A 21,278-nucleotide genomic window follows, 5' to 3' on the forward strand; every position below is an offset into this window, starting at 1 on the left:
ACCGAATTAGAAGATCAAATTGCAGACATGTTCACAAAACCACGTGATGAAAACATTTTCTCTAAGTTGGTTAGTGAACTTCGGATCTTAAATCTTTCTAATTAATAAATTAGAAGTCAATAACTATAATTTACATTAAATAAATTCACTTGTTATTCAATGTCAATATGATAAGGACATGTGAATTTATGTGTCATTATTTATTTCTTGTAGTTCAAATATTTGTGCGTTTGTACCTAATTGATAAATATTTTAGCATACTTATATTGATAAATTATTTAAAAATAAATTAATCATAATTGGTTAAGTTATGAGTAAAGTTTAGTAGCATAATCTTGATTTAATTATTTGAGACTTTATCAATTCAATAATAAAAGTTTCAATTTTAATAATCAAAGTTGTTATTTGTTAATTTTAGTGGACTTTAAATTATTTAATATTTAAAGAGGTTCATTAAAGTTAACTAGTAATTAGCAGCATAATTTATTTCATAAAAATATAATATTATCAAGTTTAATGATAATAGTTGTATTATTATGAATAAAATTGTGAAGTACGGAAATTTTTTTAAGTACAGAGTTACTTGCGACCACAGTGCACTATAGGTCGCAAGTAAGTACTTAAATTATTTTTGTTCTTGTTACGGGGGATACTAGTCGCAAGTAACTACTTAGATTTGAGTTAGTTGCGACAAGGTTGTTCCCTGCAGTAGCTAAGTAAGACTAAAAACAATTGTATCAGAGTTACTTGCGACCTTAACATCATTGTGGTCGCAAGTAACTACATTGTTTTTCCAAGTTATTGCTTAGGTTACTTGCGACCCCTGTGAACTATAGGTCGCAAGTAACTGTCTTATTTTTTTTCTTCTGCGTTACTGCTATGTATATATGTGATCTCTCAGTTCATATCTTTTTTATATATACATATATACACACAGTCGCAAGTAAGGACGATAAAAGAGAGAATAATTTTCAATCGATTGGAACAGTACCCAAATATTCTGCTAAAATCTCTAAAAATTGCAGATTTGTGAAGCCTATGACCTACTCTATCATTTGACTATAAAATCACACATTTTCACTGGTTAATTTGATAGATCTTAAACTGTGATTTCTAAGGAATAAGGCTCTGTTTGGTTTGTACTTAATTGATTATTCTTCTTATTTGCTCTCTAGTATTCTATTATTGCATATTTGCTCCGCATAAATTTATGTGTTTTGCATATTAGTCTCGTGTTATTATTTCAAGCGCACGATAAATTTGTTTTACGGTCAAAATGTTATTCTCATTTTTAATTAAAATGGTGGATAATATTACGATACCTAAAATAAATTATGTCTTGGTTATAAATCGCAATCCAGCTCACATGGGCTATTTTGAAAATAGGATTCGCTTTTTAGACGAGCACTCGATTGTGCATTATGCTTTAACTACTAATATCTAATTAAATGTTGAGCTTCTCAGAAACATTCACACCTCATCTATAGACACATCAGATGACGATCAACTAAGCTTCACGTTCCCTATTAATGATGAGATAATTGAAATCATTGAGGATGATTTCAATGAACATCTTCATTTTCCTCGGGATGATTTCGATGATTTACCAAGGGACTGGGAAGTATTTAGCTTCTTCAAGGCCATAAGAAGCACCATGCCTAATGACAAATATCCAAAGCACTTCAACAAAAGTCATCTACCCAAACCTTGGAACATATTTTTCAACATTCTGTTCTTCTGTCTGTCTCCCAAGACTGGTGGATTTCATGGACTAACACATTTCATGAGCCTAGTTGGAGTGGCTATTGCTCATAATCTTCGAATCAACTTTGGATGTCTGATAATGCAAAAGATATTGGAGAACCAAGATCAAAAACAAGATTACATCTTACATGTCAGGTTCCTCCAGATTGTTCTCAATGGTAAGCTCACAGAAGCTCAGAAGGCCTTGGTTCACACAAACAATATGGAAAATTCACAAGTCGTGTCCTCAAAAATGGTGGGTAAACTGTTCAGACAAACTCTTTTTTCCAATAACAACCCCATTCATGTGACAGACTTCATGCAAAAATACTTTAACTCCATTGCTCAAGAACCTGTCTCTGAGACTAAAGATGATCACGAACCTGATGCTGAAAATGAGGATGATCAAGAGGCAGAGGCTGAATATGAAGCAGATCTTCAGCCTAATCCTAACGCTCAACTAATGGATGTTGACCAATAATTTGTAATTGCTGAACAGCTAAAAGAGGTTTCTCAACCTGAAACTGCTGAACATCAAGAAGAAACTGAGCCAAATCAACCAGAGAAAAATGTTTAAAGGCTAGAATTCACAGGTATGAATGAATCTTCTATGAGTACTATTTTTGATGATTTTATTGACACTGATTCACGTAATCTTGGTGACTTTCACACACAACTTTCCCGAGTGCAATTACAATCAGGAGGCAGTGAGTTTGTATTCCCACAAATTCATAACCACCCTCTAGAGCCCATAAATACATCTCAAACTCTCTTAACCCAATCCCTGGCGTATAAGGATTCTTTGTGTATAGAGGGAGAAACTGCACATGATAGAAAAAATAAGGAAGGTACTTTGAGTGAACCCACAACTCTGTCTCCAACGAAGGAAAATAGTATCCCCACTAAGACAACTATAACCTCCCCTGTATCTTCCCAAAAGGATACAATGGCTGAAAAGGCACATAAACAGTTATCGGATCCATCTTCTCAACAAGGTGGGTCTATTGAAATTCGCCCGTTAGCCACGGCATCCTGTAATGAGTCAAACACACTCTCAAATCTTCAAGCTCTTGAAGTTTTACATGAGTCAATTAGAAGAGCGTTATTTGGTGAGGATGTATTGACGAAAACAGGGAATTCAACCATATTATGGTTATAATATCATGTTCGAGGTCCTTCAATGGATCAACTGCCTTCACAGGTGTTAGGAAAGAGTGTTGTAATCGCTGCGACTTCCAGCACAACACGTGCCTCCCTAGGACTAAAAACCTTGGATACATCTGTGGATATGGGATCCGACATTGGTGCGGATCGGAAACCCATTGGCGATGAACCAGATTCAACTGGTGAGCATACGGGAAAAGTGTCTTCACCGACACTAGAGGAAGCTGAGGAACAGATGCCAAATATGACAGCCTCAGTGATCCTCCCAGAAATTCAAACTCTTGACCAGTCATCTCATGATGACATGCAACTTGTCTTGAACAAGGATCGGAAATCGCGAACTCCCATTACACCACTGTTGACCTCCTTAAGGATGGCTCCAGTGCTTTCTGCAGGTACATCTTCTGGATCTCGGAGCTATGAGCGGAGTGTATCCGTGAGGGTGAGTGAAACACAAACCCCTAAACCGAGTGATGGAGTGTTGAGTGATACACTGCGAGAAGCCCGTGAGACACCTACCTCCCAAACTACACCTATAGACATGTCACAATATGTAACCAAATCTTACCTTGAAAAGCAGTTAGCATTTAAAGATAGTTATCTCAAAGAACAACTGGCTCTCAAGGATCAATATCTCAAAGATGAACTGTCTATCAAGGATCACCAGATTCCATATCTTTCCAAACAACTTGACCTTCAAGAAGCATCATTTGCTAGTTTACGGGAATTCGTGGAGCAATCTCTCTCTCACTCAGGAAAGGGAAAAGCAATTTCCAATATTGAGCCAAAGATCTCAGTTAGCAAGCAAGCGCCAATCCCTGTCTCCTCTGGAATAGATTTTTCCAGTACTGGGCTAAAGACCTCAGTCAGTAAGCAAGTGTCTGTTTCAAAATCACCTACTCAAGAGATCCTTGTCTTGATCTTGCCTGCTCAATCAACCCCAGCTCTGAAGGATAACACAACTTAGGGGGAGAAATGGGTGGAGCAAGAAAAAGTAGTTGCTGTTGTGAACATAATTCAAGATGCTTTTCAAGCAGCTGATTCTGGATATGATGAGTTTGGAGATGAGCTTCAAGAAGAAAAGGAAGAAGAAGAGGAGAGGATTGATGGAAAGGTGTTACTAAAGTTAAGACATACTGCTGAGAATAGTTCTACGACTCAGGGGGAGAAATCAACATCAAAACAAGATCATTTGAGCAAAGTCATTACAACTCAGAGGAATCTTCTGTCGGCGATATATGCTCCGAAGCCCCTATTCTCGGAGTATGAACTGGAGAAAGGAGAGATAGACGAGAGTGATGTTCCTAAGGGGTATGAACCTAGATTTGAAGAAGTGGTCACGGAGGAGAGAATGATTATCTCTGAGGACTAGGAATATGAAGATGAAGATGCCTCCTCGGATGACTGTTTGTTCTATGGATTACAGGAGAAATTCAACCGATCTTATGAAGAAATTCAAGGAGAGATTGAAAGATCAAGAGCTAGAGTGCAAAGAGCCATACAGAGAAGGGAAGCAAGAGAAGCAAAAGAATCATATCTTTGGGCAAACAGGAGAGGAAAGGAATGGGATGAGATAAAAGGAAAATGGACAAATCTGAAAACTATTATAAGTTAGAACCTGACCACCGGAATCTTCTAAATACTATGGAGAAGTACATAGAGGATTATCCAAATATTCATGAGTTCTATGATCAGTTTAATAGGATAATCACTGGTATCACTGTGAATATTCTAAAGAATGGATGGAAAATCACTGTCGATCACAGAGATGGACTTCATATAAATATCTCTACTAGTGTATTAAAGAAGCTAAATATTGTGGAACTGTTTGTCTTAGCATCAAAAATCCCTTGGTTGAAAATGAATGAGAATGAATACTTCAGAGACAAGCTTCAGAAGATGATGATGGATGTGTCTCCTCAAGCATTCTCTTATCCATTCGTGATCAAAGTATTTGTAGATTGCAGAATGTAGAACATCACCATGTATGATCAACCTATAAGATCCATTCGTTATCTACAACTCACTTTCCTGGAAAGTAAACTCAGGAGCAAAAGAGCAAAATTGGAGGCAGCAGGAGTCAAAAAATCAGAAGCAGGCTTTAGAGCTGCTAAAGTTCTATATGTTTACAAGCTCAATGATAAAATGATCAGGGATACAGAGAAGGACATGAAGAAAATTAAAAGAAATTATCATGATATGGTGTTCATAAATGGAGAGCCATAAATTAATCTTCTTAAAGATAGTGAACCTATCATCAGCACTGACAGTGAAGGGGATCTAGTCTTTGAGATCAACAAAGCAAAGATTAAGATCAATAATCTCAGAACAAGCGGATCAGAATCATTACATCAAGCCTTGATGGATGTCAGACTATCCACATGTAAAAAGGACAAGATTGCTTTGATTTTAATCATAAGAATACTTGATGAGGTAGTTGAAGAAGAATCGATTAACGACACCAAAAGAGTACGAGGACATCCAAAAAGGATAACAGCCTTCATAATGTCAAAAAGATCTACCATGTTGTTTGAACCCATTCCTAAGTGCTCCAAAATCAGGTATCTCTAGTTGATACTTAATTAACTGAATAATCCACCTCCCATTAAAGCACTTGAAATAGAAGCTCGTGATTTGGTCTAAGCTAGACTGAATGACCTTCTGGATAGAAGTAAAGGATCATCTCTCCCACACTCAACAAAATCAACAGATCCTAGAAAGAAAGCTACCAAAAGAAAGCCTGATCAGACTCAATCCATTCAAGAAGGAGAAGGTAGTAAAGGCAAGAAGCTCAAGAAAACACAAACAAAGAAGACATAGATTATCCGTTCAGGCTAGAGGAACACTTCTTTGTAATTTGTAATTTAAGAAATCTGGAATTGAATATATAATCCAGAATGTATTTAATATCTTAATATGTTTTGAGGCTATACTTTTTCATATTGTCATTTGAGTTATCCTTAGGGATTGCTTGTCAAACTCTAACAATCAAATAGGGGGAGATTGTAAAGCATAATATAACGTAATATATAATCGAGGAATTATAACTCAACATGAAACAGAAATAGATAAACAATATTAAATTATGAAACATAGGAACCCTAATGATGAAGACTGGATATATACAAAGAATCAAAAGATGGAATTGATGTTTTAAGTTCATAATCAAGTCATGGGAAGAAGTTCATTAACATGTTTAAGCCTCCATAAAGAATAAGATGTCGAAGGACTTCCAGTGTCAGTGAAATGATTTGATTTGAAGTATTGAAGATCAAGGGTTCAGTGATTGAAGCACTGAATAATCAACCAAGGTGTATCAGCTCAGCATTATAAAAGAATTTGAATTAAATCAATTCATGTTAGTTGTTTGTGAACCAGACCAGTGCACCAAGCATCAGCATATTAGAGAAGGTTTAATTCAGTTATACAGAAAGATCAATATTGATACAATTATTAGAGTCAAGAATTTTTCTAAGTCAAAGATCCACTGCCAAGACAACTACATCGCAAGTAAGTTGCAAGAAACAAAAATTGGCTAAGGAAAAATAGCTTACTATCCTGGTCGTAAGTATCTCATTCAGGGAGCTACAGGTCACAAGTAACTTTCTGACTTGGGAAATATGCATCCTCCTAGAAGCACAAGGTTGTAAGTAACCTGTACAGGGAAAGACAGGTCGCAAGTAAGTATTAGAGATGAAATTAAGGAAAAATGTTACACAAGTCTCCCTAGGTCGCAAGTAACTTTGCCCTAGGGAACTAGGTCGCAAGTAAATGCTAAAGGAGAAATTTGCTAAGGCAAAACCACCTGTGATGTTCTGGTCGCAAGTAAGTGACTAGAAAAGGCTACTAGTGGTCGCAAGTTAAGTAGCAACCAAAGAACTCTCTCTTGTCGCAAGTAACTACTTGGTTGTGTTATTGTGAATTATAAATGCAGCAATTCAATGATTTGAATGGACAGAAATGTGCCACCTTCCCTAAGGAATTGAAGTCGAAAAAGCAGAATATGAATACAATTTCATTTGGTAATCTTCCTCAGCCAACAGAAAGTATTTTACGGGAGCTCCATTAAAGACTTCATTTATTAAGCTTGTAAACACAAAGTTGTGTTGTTGAATTTATATTATAAAATAATATATTTCTCGAACTATTTTGTGTCTATTTTAATTCCGTACTTATAACGAAGAACTTGAAACGAATCGAAAAAGATTGTAGGTATCGTATTCAACCCCCCCCCCCCTATACGATACTTTGGAAGCGGCTTATGTTGATGAACGGTTATACAACTGTGGTATTTATGAATTAACGTCATAAGTGGAAGCTTAATTTCCATCTCAATATGTGACTTTGGATTGTGTTACATATTTAGCTCCTGGCTACTGCTGTTTTATTGATCTACGACGGTATACCTCTACAATCATCTAGTACTTCATGATTGTAATTCAGGTTGAGCACAACATTTTCATGCACTCATTTTACATATTAAGTGTAACTTGTGTATTTGGCGGTTCCTTATTTAGCGTTACGCATAACTCATTGGTAACCTCTATTTTGATCAAGAAAACCGATAAAATGAATATGCTAATGAAGGCTACAGATTCAAAGATTCAGATAAGAGGAAGAAACTTATAATATCTTAACCGCTCATGTTATTTTGGTGATTGATTTTCTAATATGCTAGTTTTAACCTGTGTCAGAGGGAGTAAAACACCAGGGAAGGTTTGGACCCTCCCTGAAATTGGTCCAAATTGTTTTTTTAAGAAAGCCCAATGTAAAAGTTCCCCAAAAAATACACATTCACAAAACTCACGCATCAGCACATACACATCAATGAAAAATTCAGAAAACAGAGAAATGAGAAAAGAGAAGAGAGATGTGACCGAGAGAGATGTGATAATAGTGAACAAAAATGGATAAGTGATAATAGTTTGTAACATGATAGGGGACGAATGGTTAAATGTTTAAATAATTTATTGATAATATATATTGAGCGTTATATTTTCCTAAGCGTGAAAATTGAAGATGTACTTCAAACGTCCGGAGTGTAGACGGGAGCGCTGAAAATATATAATTGTAATAAAATATGTTTTTCATGATATTATTTTGCACTTTTCTACTTTTAGTTGAGAATTTTTTTAGCTTATATTCGCCTTTGCTCTGATTTCAACAACTCTCATTCTTTACACTTCTTTCGAGCCGCTTATCACTGCTTTAGGTAGCACTATGGCCTTCAAAAAAAATACAATTTTGCTTTTGTAAAAATGTAAATTTTAATTATTTTTTGCAAAACGACTTTTTTGGGAAAAAAGGTATGCAATTTTACAATTGAAATTAACCAAATCAACTTTATTGAAAATTTAAGAATAATAATCAGTGGTTTAAAATTGCATTTAAGGTTACACCCAACATACAAAATCTTGTATCTGTAATAGTTTTTGGTTGGGATTTGCCTTTAATATTGGATTTGTTAAATCAAATGTACCCTTGTTAAATATAATCAAAAATAGTTTTAATTATTTTGCTGAAACAAAAGTCTCATTTTCTCGAGTTACAAACCATATTTTATTGCGTATATTTACAGAAAACAGCAAAATCGTAAAAAAAACTTTAAAAAGTTAGCACTTTTACTCATTTTCATTTATTTAAATAATTCATAAATTAATAAACTTCATAGAAACTTTAGAAAATTTAAACAACACATCTCACAAGAAAACAAACACCCATATTTCGCCAAAAACATTTTCCTATACTTTTTCATAAAAAATAATAAGAAAATATTTAATCTACATAATACGTTACACCAACATAACAGATATTGGCACACATTGTCAAACACAATAAATCACAAATTTCCAAAAAAAATCTTCTCAAGGTAATACTAGGGGTGAGTAAAACCGAACCGAAACCGAGAAACTGAACCGAATCATATAATTTCGGTTATGTTTGGTTTGAGTTTTTCAAAAATTTCGGTTAATTCATTTTTTCGGTTTGAACCGAAATAATATTGGTTCAGTTCGGTTAATCTAAAAATAAATTCGGTTTAACTGAAATAACCGAAATCCAAAATATATATTTTTTTGAATTATATTATATATATATATATGTAATGTAATATAGTAAATATAAACAAAAAACAGACTGTATGTATTTTCAATTGGTTAGAATGTATGTATCTTCAGTTGTTTACATATATAATATAATATGTATTCTTTTAACATTTCCAATTATTTTTTGTTTCCATTTTAAATTATTTTGATAAAATTTTCAAATATTTCGGTTTTCAGAAACTAAACCGAATTAACCGTAATAATTCAGTTCGGTTTGTGCATAAGTTTGGTTCGGTTCGGTTCGATTATGAAAAAATTATCACTTCGATTTTCGGTTAATTCGGTTCGGTTCGGTTTCTCACCGAACCGACCGGACGCTGAGCCCTAGGTAGCACTATGGCCTTTAAATATAGGTATTTAATTTTTTTGTAAGAAACGTAAATTTTTAAAAAAAATTGCAAAACAACTTTTTTTTTAGAAAAAGACGAGCTATACAATTTTACAACTGAAATTAACCAAAATTAATTTTAAAAACAAATTGAAAATAATAATAATCATGAGACTATTCTAATAAAAACCAATTTTAGAATATAAAATAGAAACTGAATAATATTTTTTTTAAATTACTTTGAAATATATCAAATATGGTATGCAAATTGATAGTTGAGTGATGGAGAAAAGTACACTGAATTCGGATTTAAAAAAAAACATAACCTTTAACGGGAAAAATCAATTTAAAAACGAAGGGGGAAAACTGAGATTGTCTGTAGGGTGCAAATTAGTTGGGTGTGATGTTTTAAAGGAACCGCACATTAAATTAAATTGATCTAATGATTTAGATTAATTTCTAGTTTGTATTCTAATTTAATTTTTATTTGATCATTTGCCTAATAATCCTATTTAGTTTAAAATTACATTTAAGGTTGCACCCAATTTACAAAATCTTGTAATTGTAATTGTATTTGGTTGGAAGTTGCATTTTGGATTTGTTAAATTAAATGTAATCTTCTTAGAGATTGGTTGGTTCGGCTCATATTTCGAACCCATATCTAGTGTTTAGTTGACTATTTTAAAATTAGATATGATTTCTTATACTCATCTACAATCAAATTTGATACATGTGGATTTAAGAGAGTAGCATGAGGTATAAATTAAATTTCATTATCTCATTTTTATTTATAAAGTTGAATACAATCTTAAAACATATATCTTAAATATCATGTTGTTTAATTTTAAATAAGTTATGCTTATTTTTATTTAATTAAAATTATTAATAATTTTTTTGATTTAAATATTATAAATGAACATTGAATTTTAAAATTTTAATTTTTTAATCACTTGTATATATTTATTTTTATTTGTACGTTATATAACAACTTAAATTCGACATATGCAATATATAAAAATTTGATTCAATCAATGAATCAAAAATATTTAATTTAAAGAGATTTCATTCCATCACCGAAACAACACATGATATGAGGATTGATTTCTCAACCTCATGCCGGCCCAACCTCATTCCTTATTACAAACCCATATCGGCTTCTAAACCAAACGACCCTTAAATGTAATCAAAAACAGTTTTAATTATTTTGCATAAGCAGAAGTCGCACTTGGTTAAAAACCATATTTTTATTACGAATATTTATAGAAAGCAGCAAAATTGTAAAAAAGCTTTAAAAAGTTAGCACTTTTGATCATTTTCCTTCATTTAATTAATTCATAAATAAATACATTTCATAGAAATTTTAGAAAATTCAAGCAACACATCTCACAAAAAAATAAACACCCATACTTCCAAAATAAATAAATTCCTCTACTTTTTCATTAAAAATAATAAGAAAATATTAAATCTACAAAATACGTTACACCAACATAACACATATTGACACATATTGTCAAACACAATAAATCACAAAGTTCCAAAAAAATTCATCTCTAGAACCCACGAGTTCACACCAAAAAACAAATTTCTATCTACAACCATCAAAATTAAAAAAAAAAACTCCAAAAAATAAAATAAATCACAAATTATATTACAACCTCGGACCTCCTTGTCTATAAGAGACAAACTTGCCATTCTCGCCACCTTCTACAGTTCTACTCCTTCTTCTTCCGACAACGACTACTACATCTTCGCGATTTCCGAGGTAACATTCCTTTTTACCCCAATCTCAATTTTACTGTCTGTAAATATTTGTTTTTAACTTCATTTTTTATGTAAGTCATTTCAGTTCTAGTGTTCGTTTTATAGTTCATGTGATTTTACGTAGTTTTTGAATTTTAATTACATGATGTTAATTAGGGTTTTGAATTTGTGATTATTTAGATTATTTTACTATAGTTATACATTTTTAACTCCACGTTGATATGATTTTTTTAATTGTAGCATTCGTTTTATAGTTGGTGCAATTTTAAGTGATTTTTTTTTAATTTTGATTGAATGGTTTGAATTTGTGAGTATTTGTTGTGTGTTGTTGTTTCAACTCCATGTTAATGTAATTCCTGTTGAATTCGTGTAATTTACGTGATTATTGGTTCTTGATTGTTTTTAAGTAAATGATGTGGATTGAGGTTTTGAATTTGTGATTGTTTGTAGTGTGTAATTATTTTTAACTCCATGTTAATGTAATTCATATCAATTTAAGCTTTGGTTTCGTATAATTTAGATAGTTATTGATTTTTAACCATTTTTAAGTGAATGATGTGGATTAAGGTTTTGAAGTTGCGATTGTTTACGGTATGTAATTATTTTAACTCCATGTTGATGTCATTGATTTCGATTCAAGCCTTTGTTGCATGTTATTTATGTAATTGTTGATTTTTAAGCATTTTTAAGTGAATGATGTGAATTAAGGTTTTGAATTTGTGATTGTTTACGGTATGTAATTATTTTAACTCCACGTTGATGTCATTCTTTTTTATTCAAGCCTTTGTTGCATGTAATTATTTATGTGATTGTTTATTTTTTAGCCATTTTTGGTTAAATGATGTAAATTTGGGTTTGAATTTGTGATATAACTGGTTTATGATTACAGATATGGAGCCAACGGAAGATTGGGGAAACAAATCATGGACGGTGGATTGTGCGTGTGGAGTGAATTTCGATGATGGAGAGGAAATGGTGAATTGTGATGAGTGTGGAGTGTGGGTGCACACGAGGTGTTCGAGGTACGTAAAGAGCGAAAAAGTGTTTACGTGTGAGAAATGTAGGAGGAAGAGTAAGAGGTGTGAGAATATTGAGGATGAGGTTGCTGATATTTTGCTTGGAATGGCGAATAAGAGTGGGGAGAATGTGGGGTCTAGCAGGACGACTTGGACAGGGAGGGTTCCGAGGGAGGAGAGGGCGCATGTGCAAGGAGTGGTTGGTGGGGAAAGCGCGGGAACGGGGATTTTTGGGTCGGCGTTGTGGAGGGCGAGCGGGTATGTACATAAGAAGTTTGGTTTTCAGTATAAGGAGTTTGATTGGAATGACGGGAATGAGACTGGTGGTAATGAGGGTGGTGGAAATGAGCTTGGTAGTGAGGGTAGTAATTGGGGAGCGTTGTCTTTGTTAAATAATTATAAAGCGGGGGGTGTTGGTGGTAGTGTAAGTTTTGGTGCGGGGAAGAGAACAAGAGATGAAGAAAGTAATAAAAAGAAAAGGGAGGAAGGCGAGGAAGGCGAGGAAGTTAATGACAATACAACTACCACTTCTAAGTTGATGCATAGAAGTAAGACAGTTGGCCATTTAGATTATCAACCATCATCGAAGGTCAACCTCACACTACAGGAGGATCAGTCAAGCACTCTAAACACTCCTGCAACAATAAGTGATGAAGAGGTCTGAGTCAAGCTGGCGTTTTGTTGTCATGTTTTCTTGAAGTTCCTCTGCTAATGTTTTGCTAATTTCTGTTTCATCTTTTGCAGCTTGCATTATTATTGCATCAGGAGCTTAACAGATCTGCAAGAGTCTCGCGGGTGCCACGCATGCGGCATGCTGGTAGTTTACCCCAGTTAGCTTCTCCGACTGGTGCAAGCATGCTCATGAAGCAGTCACCATCTAATTCTGTGGGAAAAGACCGTGGTTCGGTAAGTTGCACATGTCACTTTTAATTTCATTTATACTAGTGATTTCTCAATTACATTAATCGTTGTGCTTAAACAATACAAATATTCATTTCGCCCTTGGTAAGGCCCGTCCTTGTTAAGTTAGTTGTGTACTGATTTTTTTCGTATTATATCCTTGTTGATTTAAATATAACGTGATAAGTACTGTTAGGGTGTTAAGTAACCATCTATAATTAAAATCTTAAGGGGTTAGGAGGCGTCCTCAATTGGGTTATATAACTGTAATATCTTGCGCGACATGTCTTAGATATATAACTCTAAAATCACTTTGTATTTAAGAATCAAACTTTAAAGCGCATAATGAGTATGCGTTTCCATAAACGTGATAAAAAACAAAGTACTGTTTTAGTTATGTTTCCATAGCTAAAACTAGGTACCGTTGACATCATAAATGTTTATCTCATCCTTCCAATTGGTTGATATTAATCGCTTACGTGTCATTCTTTATTGATGTTTTTATCAATGTTTATGTCTCGCCTTTTATGGCAAATTTTGAGAAATACTGCACCCAATATCATAAAAGGAAAAATATGGCCCTTTATGGCACAGAAAAACGAGTCTTAGACATGTCTTCTTTTAAAACGCAAAGGCGTGCAACGTTTCTTATATTTATAACTCTGAAGTCACTTTTTTTTTAAGAAACAAACTTTAATGCGCATCATAAGTATGCGTTTCCAAAAATATGATACACAGTGGCGTGTTTGGAAGACGTCACATGCAGTAGCGGTTTTACTAAATTGTAATGGATACCTGTACATGTGTTTTGGAATGGTTCCACACAACTGGTAATGTGTGGAGTCGACTCTGTGATCTTCACTTGAATGCACTACAAATGAACCACTGAACCAGATATATGCTTTGGCAAGATGTGAAACACACAATATTATAATGTGTCACATGTGGCATTAAGGGCCTTTCTATCCAGTTTATACTTTTTGGGCAATTTTCCTTAGATATCTATTAAGTTTCATCCTCTAATGATGTCATTTCTCATTTTTAATATTACTTGCACGGTTAATTTTTATATCTAATGAAGGTGAAGTGAAGCCTGAGGAGATTATATAAAAATAATGTTGAGGTAATGTCTTACATTGCCGAGGGTATAGCTTTGTACTTCTTTAGCATTGACCTTGTGTAGACAGCATTTATGACCTTCTTTGTATCCATCTTCCCTTGGTAACAAGAGGGCGAGAGATTGACCTTGTGTAGACAGCATTTATGACAGGCTGACAGTGTGAGTATTAAATTTTCTGTAAATGACCGATAATCGAAAAAAGCTATAGTGGAAAAGGATGAGTAAAAACAGTTTAAAATTTTCAATTGTTCGTTTTTTCTTTTATAAATGATAATGGCTGCTCGACTTAGCTTAATGGTAGTATCTGTTGTTGTTTTTAACAATAAAGGTTTCCAAAAGAAAAGGAAAAAGTGTAGCAACAGAGGGAACTCAAAATTCTCAAGAGCTCCAGGATGAATCTAAGAGTATGAAGAGATCACTACTGCTGCCAGTTCAGAGGACCAATGACTCGGCTCGCACAGAAAATTCTGTTACCATGAGGGTAGTGGACAATGGGTCAGCACCAGCCATACAATCTGCTAACAAGAGTAATCCTCCTGCAACTAGCAAGCAGCATGTGTCTTCCAGATGTAAATCGACTCAAACTGCCTCTGATGATGACTCTGGCACTGAAAACCGTGTGACCTACCGCACCTTACCAGGTTATTGCTTTAAGTTCTAGATTCTTCACATGTTTGAGAAAGATATAGCAACGTACAGAATAAGAAAAAGAAGTACTGTAAAAGGAAACCACTAGATAAATATAAAAATAGATCCGGTCTATGATATTCTCTTCTTCATTTCCTCATGCATGAATCCTTGTCTATAGGATTGCTCTCAGAGATTGTAACCAAGCCCATGACTTATAAGGAGCTTTGCGATGCTGTTTTACCGGTATGTGTGAAATGTCTTTGTTCACGTTAAACGTGAAAAAGATACAGTCTCACAACTTTCTGATTCTCTGTGCAGCACTGGCCTCACTTGAGGAAGAAGAATGGTGATTGTTATGCCTATTCCAGCCACTCACAGGCGGTCCTTGACTGTCTGAGGAGCAGAAAATCTTGGGCCCGCCTTGTTGATCGAGGTCCCAAGGTATGCCATTGTAATCATTAGCAACTATTTCTAGTTCTGCTTTCTAGTTCTGCTTAAATCAGCAGGAACACTGTTTGATGTTTCACTCTTGTTTAATTATCGATCAATGATTACAAACGAGTCATGGCCCGTATAAGAGATGGAAGAAGTGCTATTTATTAATATTACTTTGTTCACTAAAGGTTATAGAATCATACGTTTTTATGTATACTCATTCACCATGCCCCTTGTTTTTAGATGTCTTTTTTATCTCAATTGTTATTAAGTATGTTAAATTGATTTTTAATTATTGCACTAGTCAAATGTTGGAAGGAAGCCCCGCCGGTCCGATGCTGAGGGTCTTAGTATTGTGGAATCATTCATTGGCCACATACCCAAGGGTAAGAGGCAGATGAGGAAGCGGCGCAGAGAGTTAGCGCTGCAAGAAGGAGATCTCAAGAGTGTGGACGGTGATGATGTCAGCAGTGGTGAAGATAGCTTGAGTTCTAGTTCCAGTAGTGGGGAGATGGGCTTGTCCAGTGGCGATGGTGGAACAGGTTCGAATGGGGGGCCATCTGGAGTTTATGCTTCAGAGTAGTTTCGTAAGTGTTGTAGTATTTTTTATGATCTTCATGCCGGAAAACTCCGATGTTGTTCGAGTTTTACCAAGTACAGACTTTTCTAGAACTTGGAAGGTGTTCTGTGTTATACTGTAGTTTTAATGAGAAGTTCAGAACTTGGAAGGTGTTCTCTATGTAGTTTTTATAAGGAGTTTAAGAATAGTTTTGAAAAAATTTACATTTGGATTTATGTCAGCGTTTCCTGGTTACCATGGATATATGTTGCTTCTGTTTTTATCATGTTTTAAGACACCCCTGTGAAGCCAAAATTTATGGTTTCGCCCTTGGAAACAATACACGGTAGCCAGCGGCGGATTCAGGTCCGATTTCTCCGGGGCACCATATACCTAAGTGACCATGTTACTTTTAGTGGTCTAAATTTAATTCTTTTTTGGTCACTTTCACTATAAACCTGACATAGTAAAGAAATCAAGACAACACACTCTAGATTTTTTTTGATACTGAAAATTAATATTTCAACCAATTATTCTCCAATTTATTGATAATCATATAATTATAATTAAAATCAAATATGACTCAAATTATGAAAAAATTATTAATATTATAGAAAATCTAAATTTTTTAGTGGGGTACTATAAAAATATATATTTATACTTTTTTTTTAAAAACCGCTAATTTTTGGTTATCAGGGCAGGGCAGAGGGGCAGGTGTCCCTGCTGACCCTATATGAATCCGGCCCTGACCGTAGCAATTGACAAAGTAACTCTACAGTACTATTGGTTGAACAATTGTGTTCTCAACTTTGTTCATATCTGTATATCAAGTAATCTTGGTAGTAAAAGTTCATTACGCAGAAAAGAAACTACAGAGTGCATACTACTAGAAGTTTAAGGAGTCTGTTTCATTAACAGATACAGATATACCAACGACAACGATACGTTGATACTCAACTCGGTCACAAGAACTAGCTATCACAATAGACAAAACCTTATAAGCAAGAAGATCATCAGAAATATTTGATCTTGTTCTCATTTTTTACATATGCCACTTGAGATCTTGAAGAAAAAACATGGCTATTATGAAAGTCTACTGATCAAAGATATTATGAAAGAGGTCTGATCGTTTTCCATCATTCTAGTTGTTCACAGTTCTGCCAACGCTTCCATTTTGAGATCTTGTAAGCTGTTTCTGAATAATTCACTTGATAAATTTGAATAAGTGATGCACTTCCACAATTGACGCGAGAAGTTCCATATGGAGATCTTGTAAGCTGTTTCTGAACATATTATCCACTTGATAATTCTGAATAAGCAGCCACTTTCACAATTGACACACATAATCCACTTGTATGATATAATTCAGGGCAGAAATTATTACCTTTATAGGGTTTGTGATGAAAATCTTAGACAATAGATGCCTACATTCCATGGAAATCTGAATGCAGTTTGGTATCAAGAATGGGGCTTTCGGTATTTTCTGTCAAAAGCCAATTGTACATACGTTTACGAAGGCGTATAGCTCCCAATTTGAAATCAGGCAATTTAAAATTTAGCTTCTATTTCCCCTTCATATGCAAACTACTCTCATGTACACTAACCTCAATTGTCTTTTTAAAGTCATTTGGATCATTCGGATCCGAAAAGGGATAACTCCCAACAAGCATCACATATAGAATTACTCCGCAAGACCAAACATCTGAAATCTATTATCTCGATAATTAGATAGAACATATGGCTATTAGCAAAATTTAGTACATCACCTAGGAAATCAACAGAAATTAACTTATCACCTTTCCCTCGTACGCTTTTCTGCTCAGAACCTCTGGTGCAACATAAGCTGGTGTTCCCACGGTAGATTTTGGTTGAGAATGAAAAACTGATGACTGGCAGTACGCAAATCCACCCAAATAAAAGAGAGGAGGGAAGTGGATTTAGCAGACAGAACATTTTTGTAATGGTATATATCCCAGAGTAATCTGTAAAATTATTACCTTGGAGTACCCAAAATCACATATTTTGACACGTGGCGCTAGACTTCCATCTAACATTGTATTTTCGAGCTTCAGATCTCTATGGCAGATATGCTGTACAAGATCATAGATCGCTAAAAACTAAAACTGTGAAATTCAGAGCTGATACCAAAAACAAAGCACAGACACATACCATTGAATGACAATAGCTAACTCCTGATATTAGTTGTTGGAAGAAAAACCTTGCCTGGTTCCAAACATAACAGGAAGTGCAAAATGAGTACATAAAATTTACCTATTAACAATTATAACGATGTCATTGGGAAACATCAAGATCTTATCTGCCTCGATAAAGAGTTTGGAACAGAGACCATCCCTTTGAACTGTCATTGGTGATCCTGACACAGGAGTGACGAGTAGACATGCCACTCATAATGAATGTCACTTTTCAGGGTTTCTATCAAATATGAAACCTAAGAAAGTGGATGAGGCACTTGAAGATCCAGATTGGGTTATTGCTATGCAAGAAGAATTCAATCAGATTGAGAGGCAGAAGGTATGGAAATTGGTACCCGACCAAAGGGTGAGTCGGTAACAGGCACTAAGTGGGTATTCAGAAAAAAGTTAGATGAAGATGGCATTGTAACGAAAAACAAGACCAGACTGGTAGCTAAAGGTTACTCTCAAGAAGAGGGTATAGATTATGATGAAACCTATGCACCGGTAGCTAGACTTGAGGCAATCAGGATATTTTTGGCATTCCCAGCATATTCAGATTTCAAGGTTTTTCAAATGGATGTGAAGAGTGCATTATTAAATGGGGAGCTTGAAGAGGAAATGTATGTGGAACAACCTCCAGGTTTTGAAAATCTAAATCTGGCTAACTTTGTATATTTTCTATTCAAAGCCCTCTATGGTCTTAAGCAAGCTCCAAGGACATGGTATGACACTCACCAAGAGTTTTTACTTGAAAATGGTTTTACTAGAGGTGTTATAGATAAAACTGTGTTTCATAAAATGCATAAATCTGATATGATATTAGTTCAAGTATATGTTGATGACATTATATTTTGTTCTGCTAATGATGATCTTTGTAAGAGATTTTTTAAGCTAATGTAGAGTAAGTATGAAATGAGCATGATGGGAGAGTTGGACTACTTTCTTGGATTACAAGTGAGTCAATGGAAAGATGGTGTATTCATCTGTCAATCCAAGTACATAAAAGAGCTTCTCAAGAAGTACAATATGGAAGATTCAACTCCGGCAAAGACTCCAATGCCAACAGCCTCTAAGCTTGATCATGACAAAACTGGTAAGAAAGTTGACATCACAAGCTACGGAGGTATGATAGGCTCATTACTTTATCTTACAACAAGTAAACCAGATATTATGTTTACAACATGGTTATGTGCTAAATTTCAAGCTGACCCTAAGGAATCTCATCTTATAGTTGTTAAGAGGATATTTAGGTAACTTAAGGGGACTCCAAATCTTGGAATTTGGTACCCTAAAGGTATAGGTTTTAACCTAGTTGGCTATACAGATTCATATTTTGCAGGTTGTAAGATTGACCATAAAAGTAATTCAGGAAGCTGTTACTTTCTTGAAAGAATGTTGGTATCATGGCATAGCAAGAAGCAGTACTCAGTATCCACATCAACTGCTAAAGCCGAATACATAGCTGCTGGAAGCTATTGTGCTCAAATCTTGTGGATGAGGAACCAACTGCGGGATTATGGTATGTTGTTGTCAAATATTCCAATATTTTATGACAATACAAGTGTCATAGCAATCTCAAACAACCCAATTAGAAGATCAAATTGCAGACATGTTCACAAAACCACGTGATGAAAACATTTTCTCTAAGTTGGTTAGTGAACTTCGGATGTTAAATCTTTCTAATTAATAAATTAGAAATCAATAACTAAAATTTACATTAAATAAATTCACTTGTTATTCAATGTCAATATGATAAGGCCTTGTGAATTTATGTGTCATTATTTATTTCTTGTAGTTCAAATATTTGTGTGTTTGTACCTAATTGATAAATATTTTAGCACACTTATATTGATAAATTATTTAAAAATAAATTAATCATAATTGGTTAAGTTATGAGTAAAGTTTAGTAGCATAATCTTGATTTAATTATTTGAGACTTTATCAATTCAATAATAAAAGTTTCAATTTTAATAATCAAAGTTGTTATTTGTTAATTTTAGTGGACTTTAAATTATTTAATATTTAAAGAGGTTCATTAAAGTTAACTAGTAATTAGCAGCATAATTTATTTCATAAAAATATAATATTATCAAGTTTAATGATAATAGTTGTATTATTATGAATAAAATTTTGAAGTACGGAAATTTTTTTAAGTAGAGAGTTACTTGCGACCACAGTGCACTATAGGTCGCAAGTAAGTACTTAAACTATTTTTGTTCTTGTTACGGGGGATACTAGTCGCAAGTAACTACTTAGATTTGAGTTAGTTGCGACAAGGCTGTTCCCTGTAGTAGCTAAGTAAGACTAAAAAAAATCGTATCAGAGTTACTTGCGACCTTAACATCATTGTGGTCGCAAGTAACTACATTGTTTTTCCAAGTTATTGCTTAGGTTACTTGCGACCCCTGTGAACTATAGGTCGCAAGTAACTGTCTTATTTTTTTTCTTCTGCGTTACTGCTGTGTATATATGTGATCTCTCAGTTCATATCTTTTTTATATATACATATATACACACAGTCGCAAGTAAGGACGATAAAAGAGAGAATAATTTTCAATCGATTGGAACAGTACCCAAATATTCTGCTAAAATCTCTAAAAATTGCAGATTTGTGAAGCCCATGACCTACTCTATCATTTGACTGTAAAATCACACATTTTCACTGGTTAATTTGATAGATCTTAAACTGTGATTTCTAAGGAATAAGGCTCTGTTTGGTTTGTACTTAATTGATTATTCTTCTTATTTGCTCTCTAGTGTTCTATTATTGCATATTTGCTCCGCATAAATTTGTGTGTTTTGCATATTAGTCTCGTGTTATTATTTCAAGTGCACGATAAATTTGTTTTACGGTCAAAATGTTATTCTCATTTTTAATTAAAATGGTGGATAATATTACGATACCTAAAATAAATTATGTCTTGGTTATAAATCGCAATCCATCTCACATGGGCTATTTTGAAAATAGGATTCGCTTTTTAGACGAGCACCCGATTGTGCATTATGCTTTAACTACTAATGTCTAATTAAATGTTGAGCTTCTCGGAAACATTCACACCTCATCTATAGACACATCAGATGACGATCAACTAAGCTTCATGTTCCCTATTAATGATGAGATAATTGAAATCATTGAGGATGATTTCAATGAACATCTTCATTTTCCTCGGGATGATTTCGATGATTTACCAAGGGACTGGGAAGTATTTAGCTTCTTCAAGGCCATAAGAAGCACCATGCCTAATGACAAGTATCCAAAGCACTTCAACAAAAGTCATCTACCCAAACCTTGGAACTTATTCTTCAACATTCTGTTCTTCTGT

The sequence above is a fragment of the Apium graveolens genome, chromosome 10 (assembly GCF_009905375.1).
Source record: "Apium graveolens cultivar Ventura chromosome 10, ASM990537v1, whole genome shotgun sequence".
In the NCBI taxonomy this organism is placed as follows: Eukaryota; Viridiplantae; Streptophyta; class Magnoliopsida; order Apiales; family Apiaceae; genus Apium; species Apium graveolens.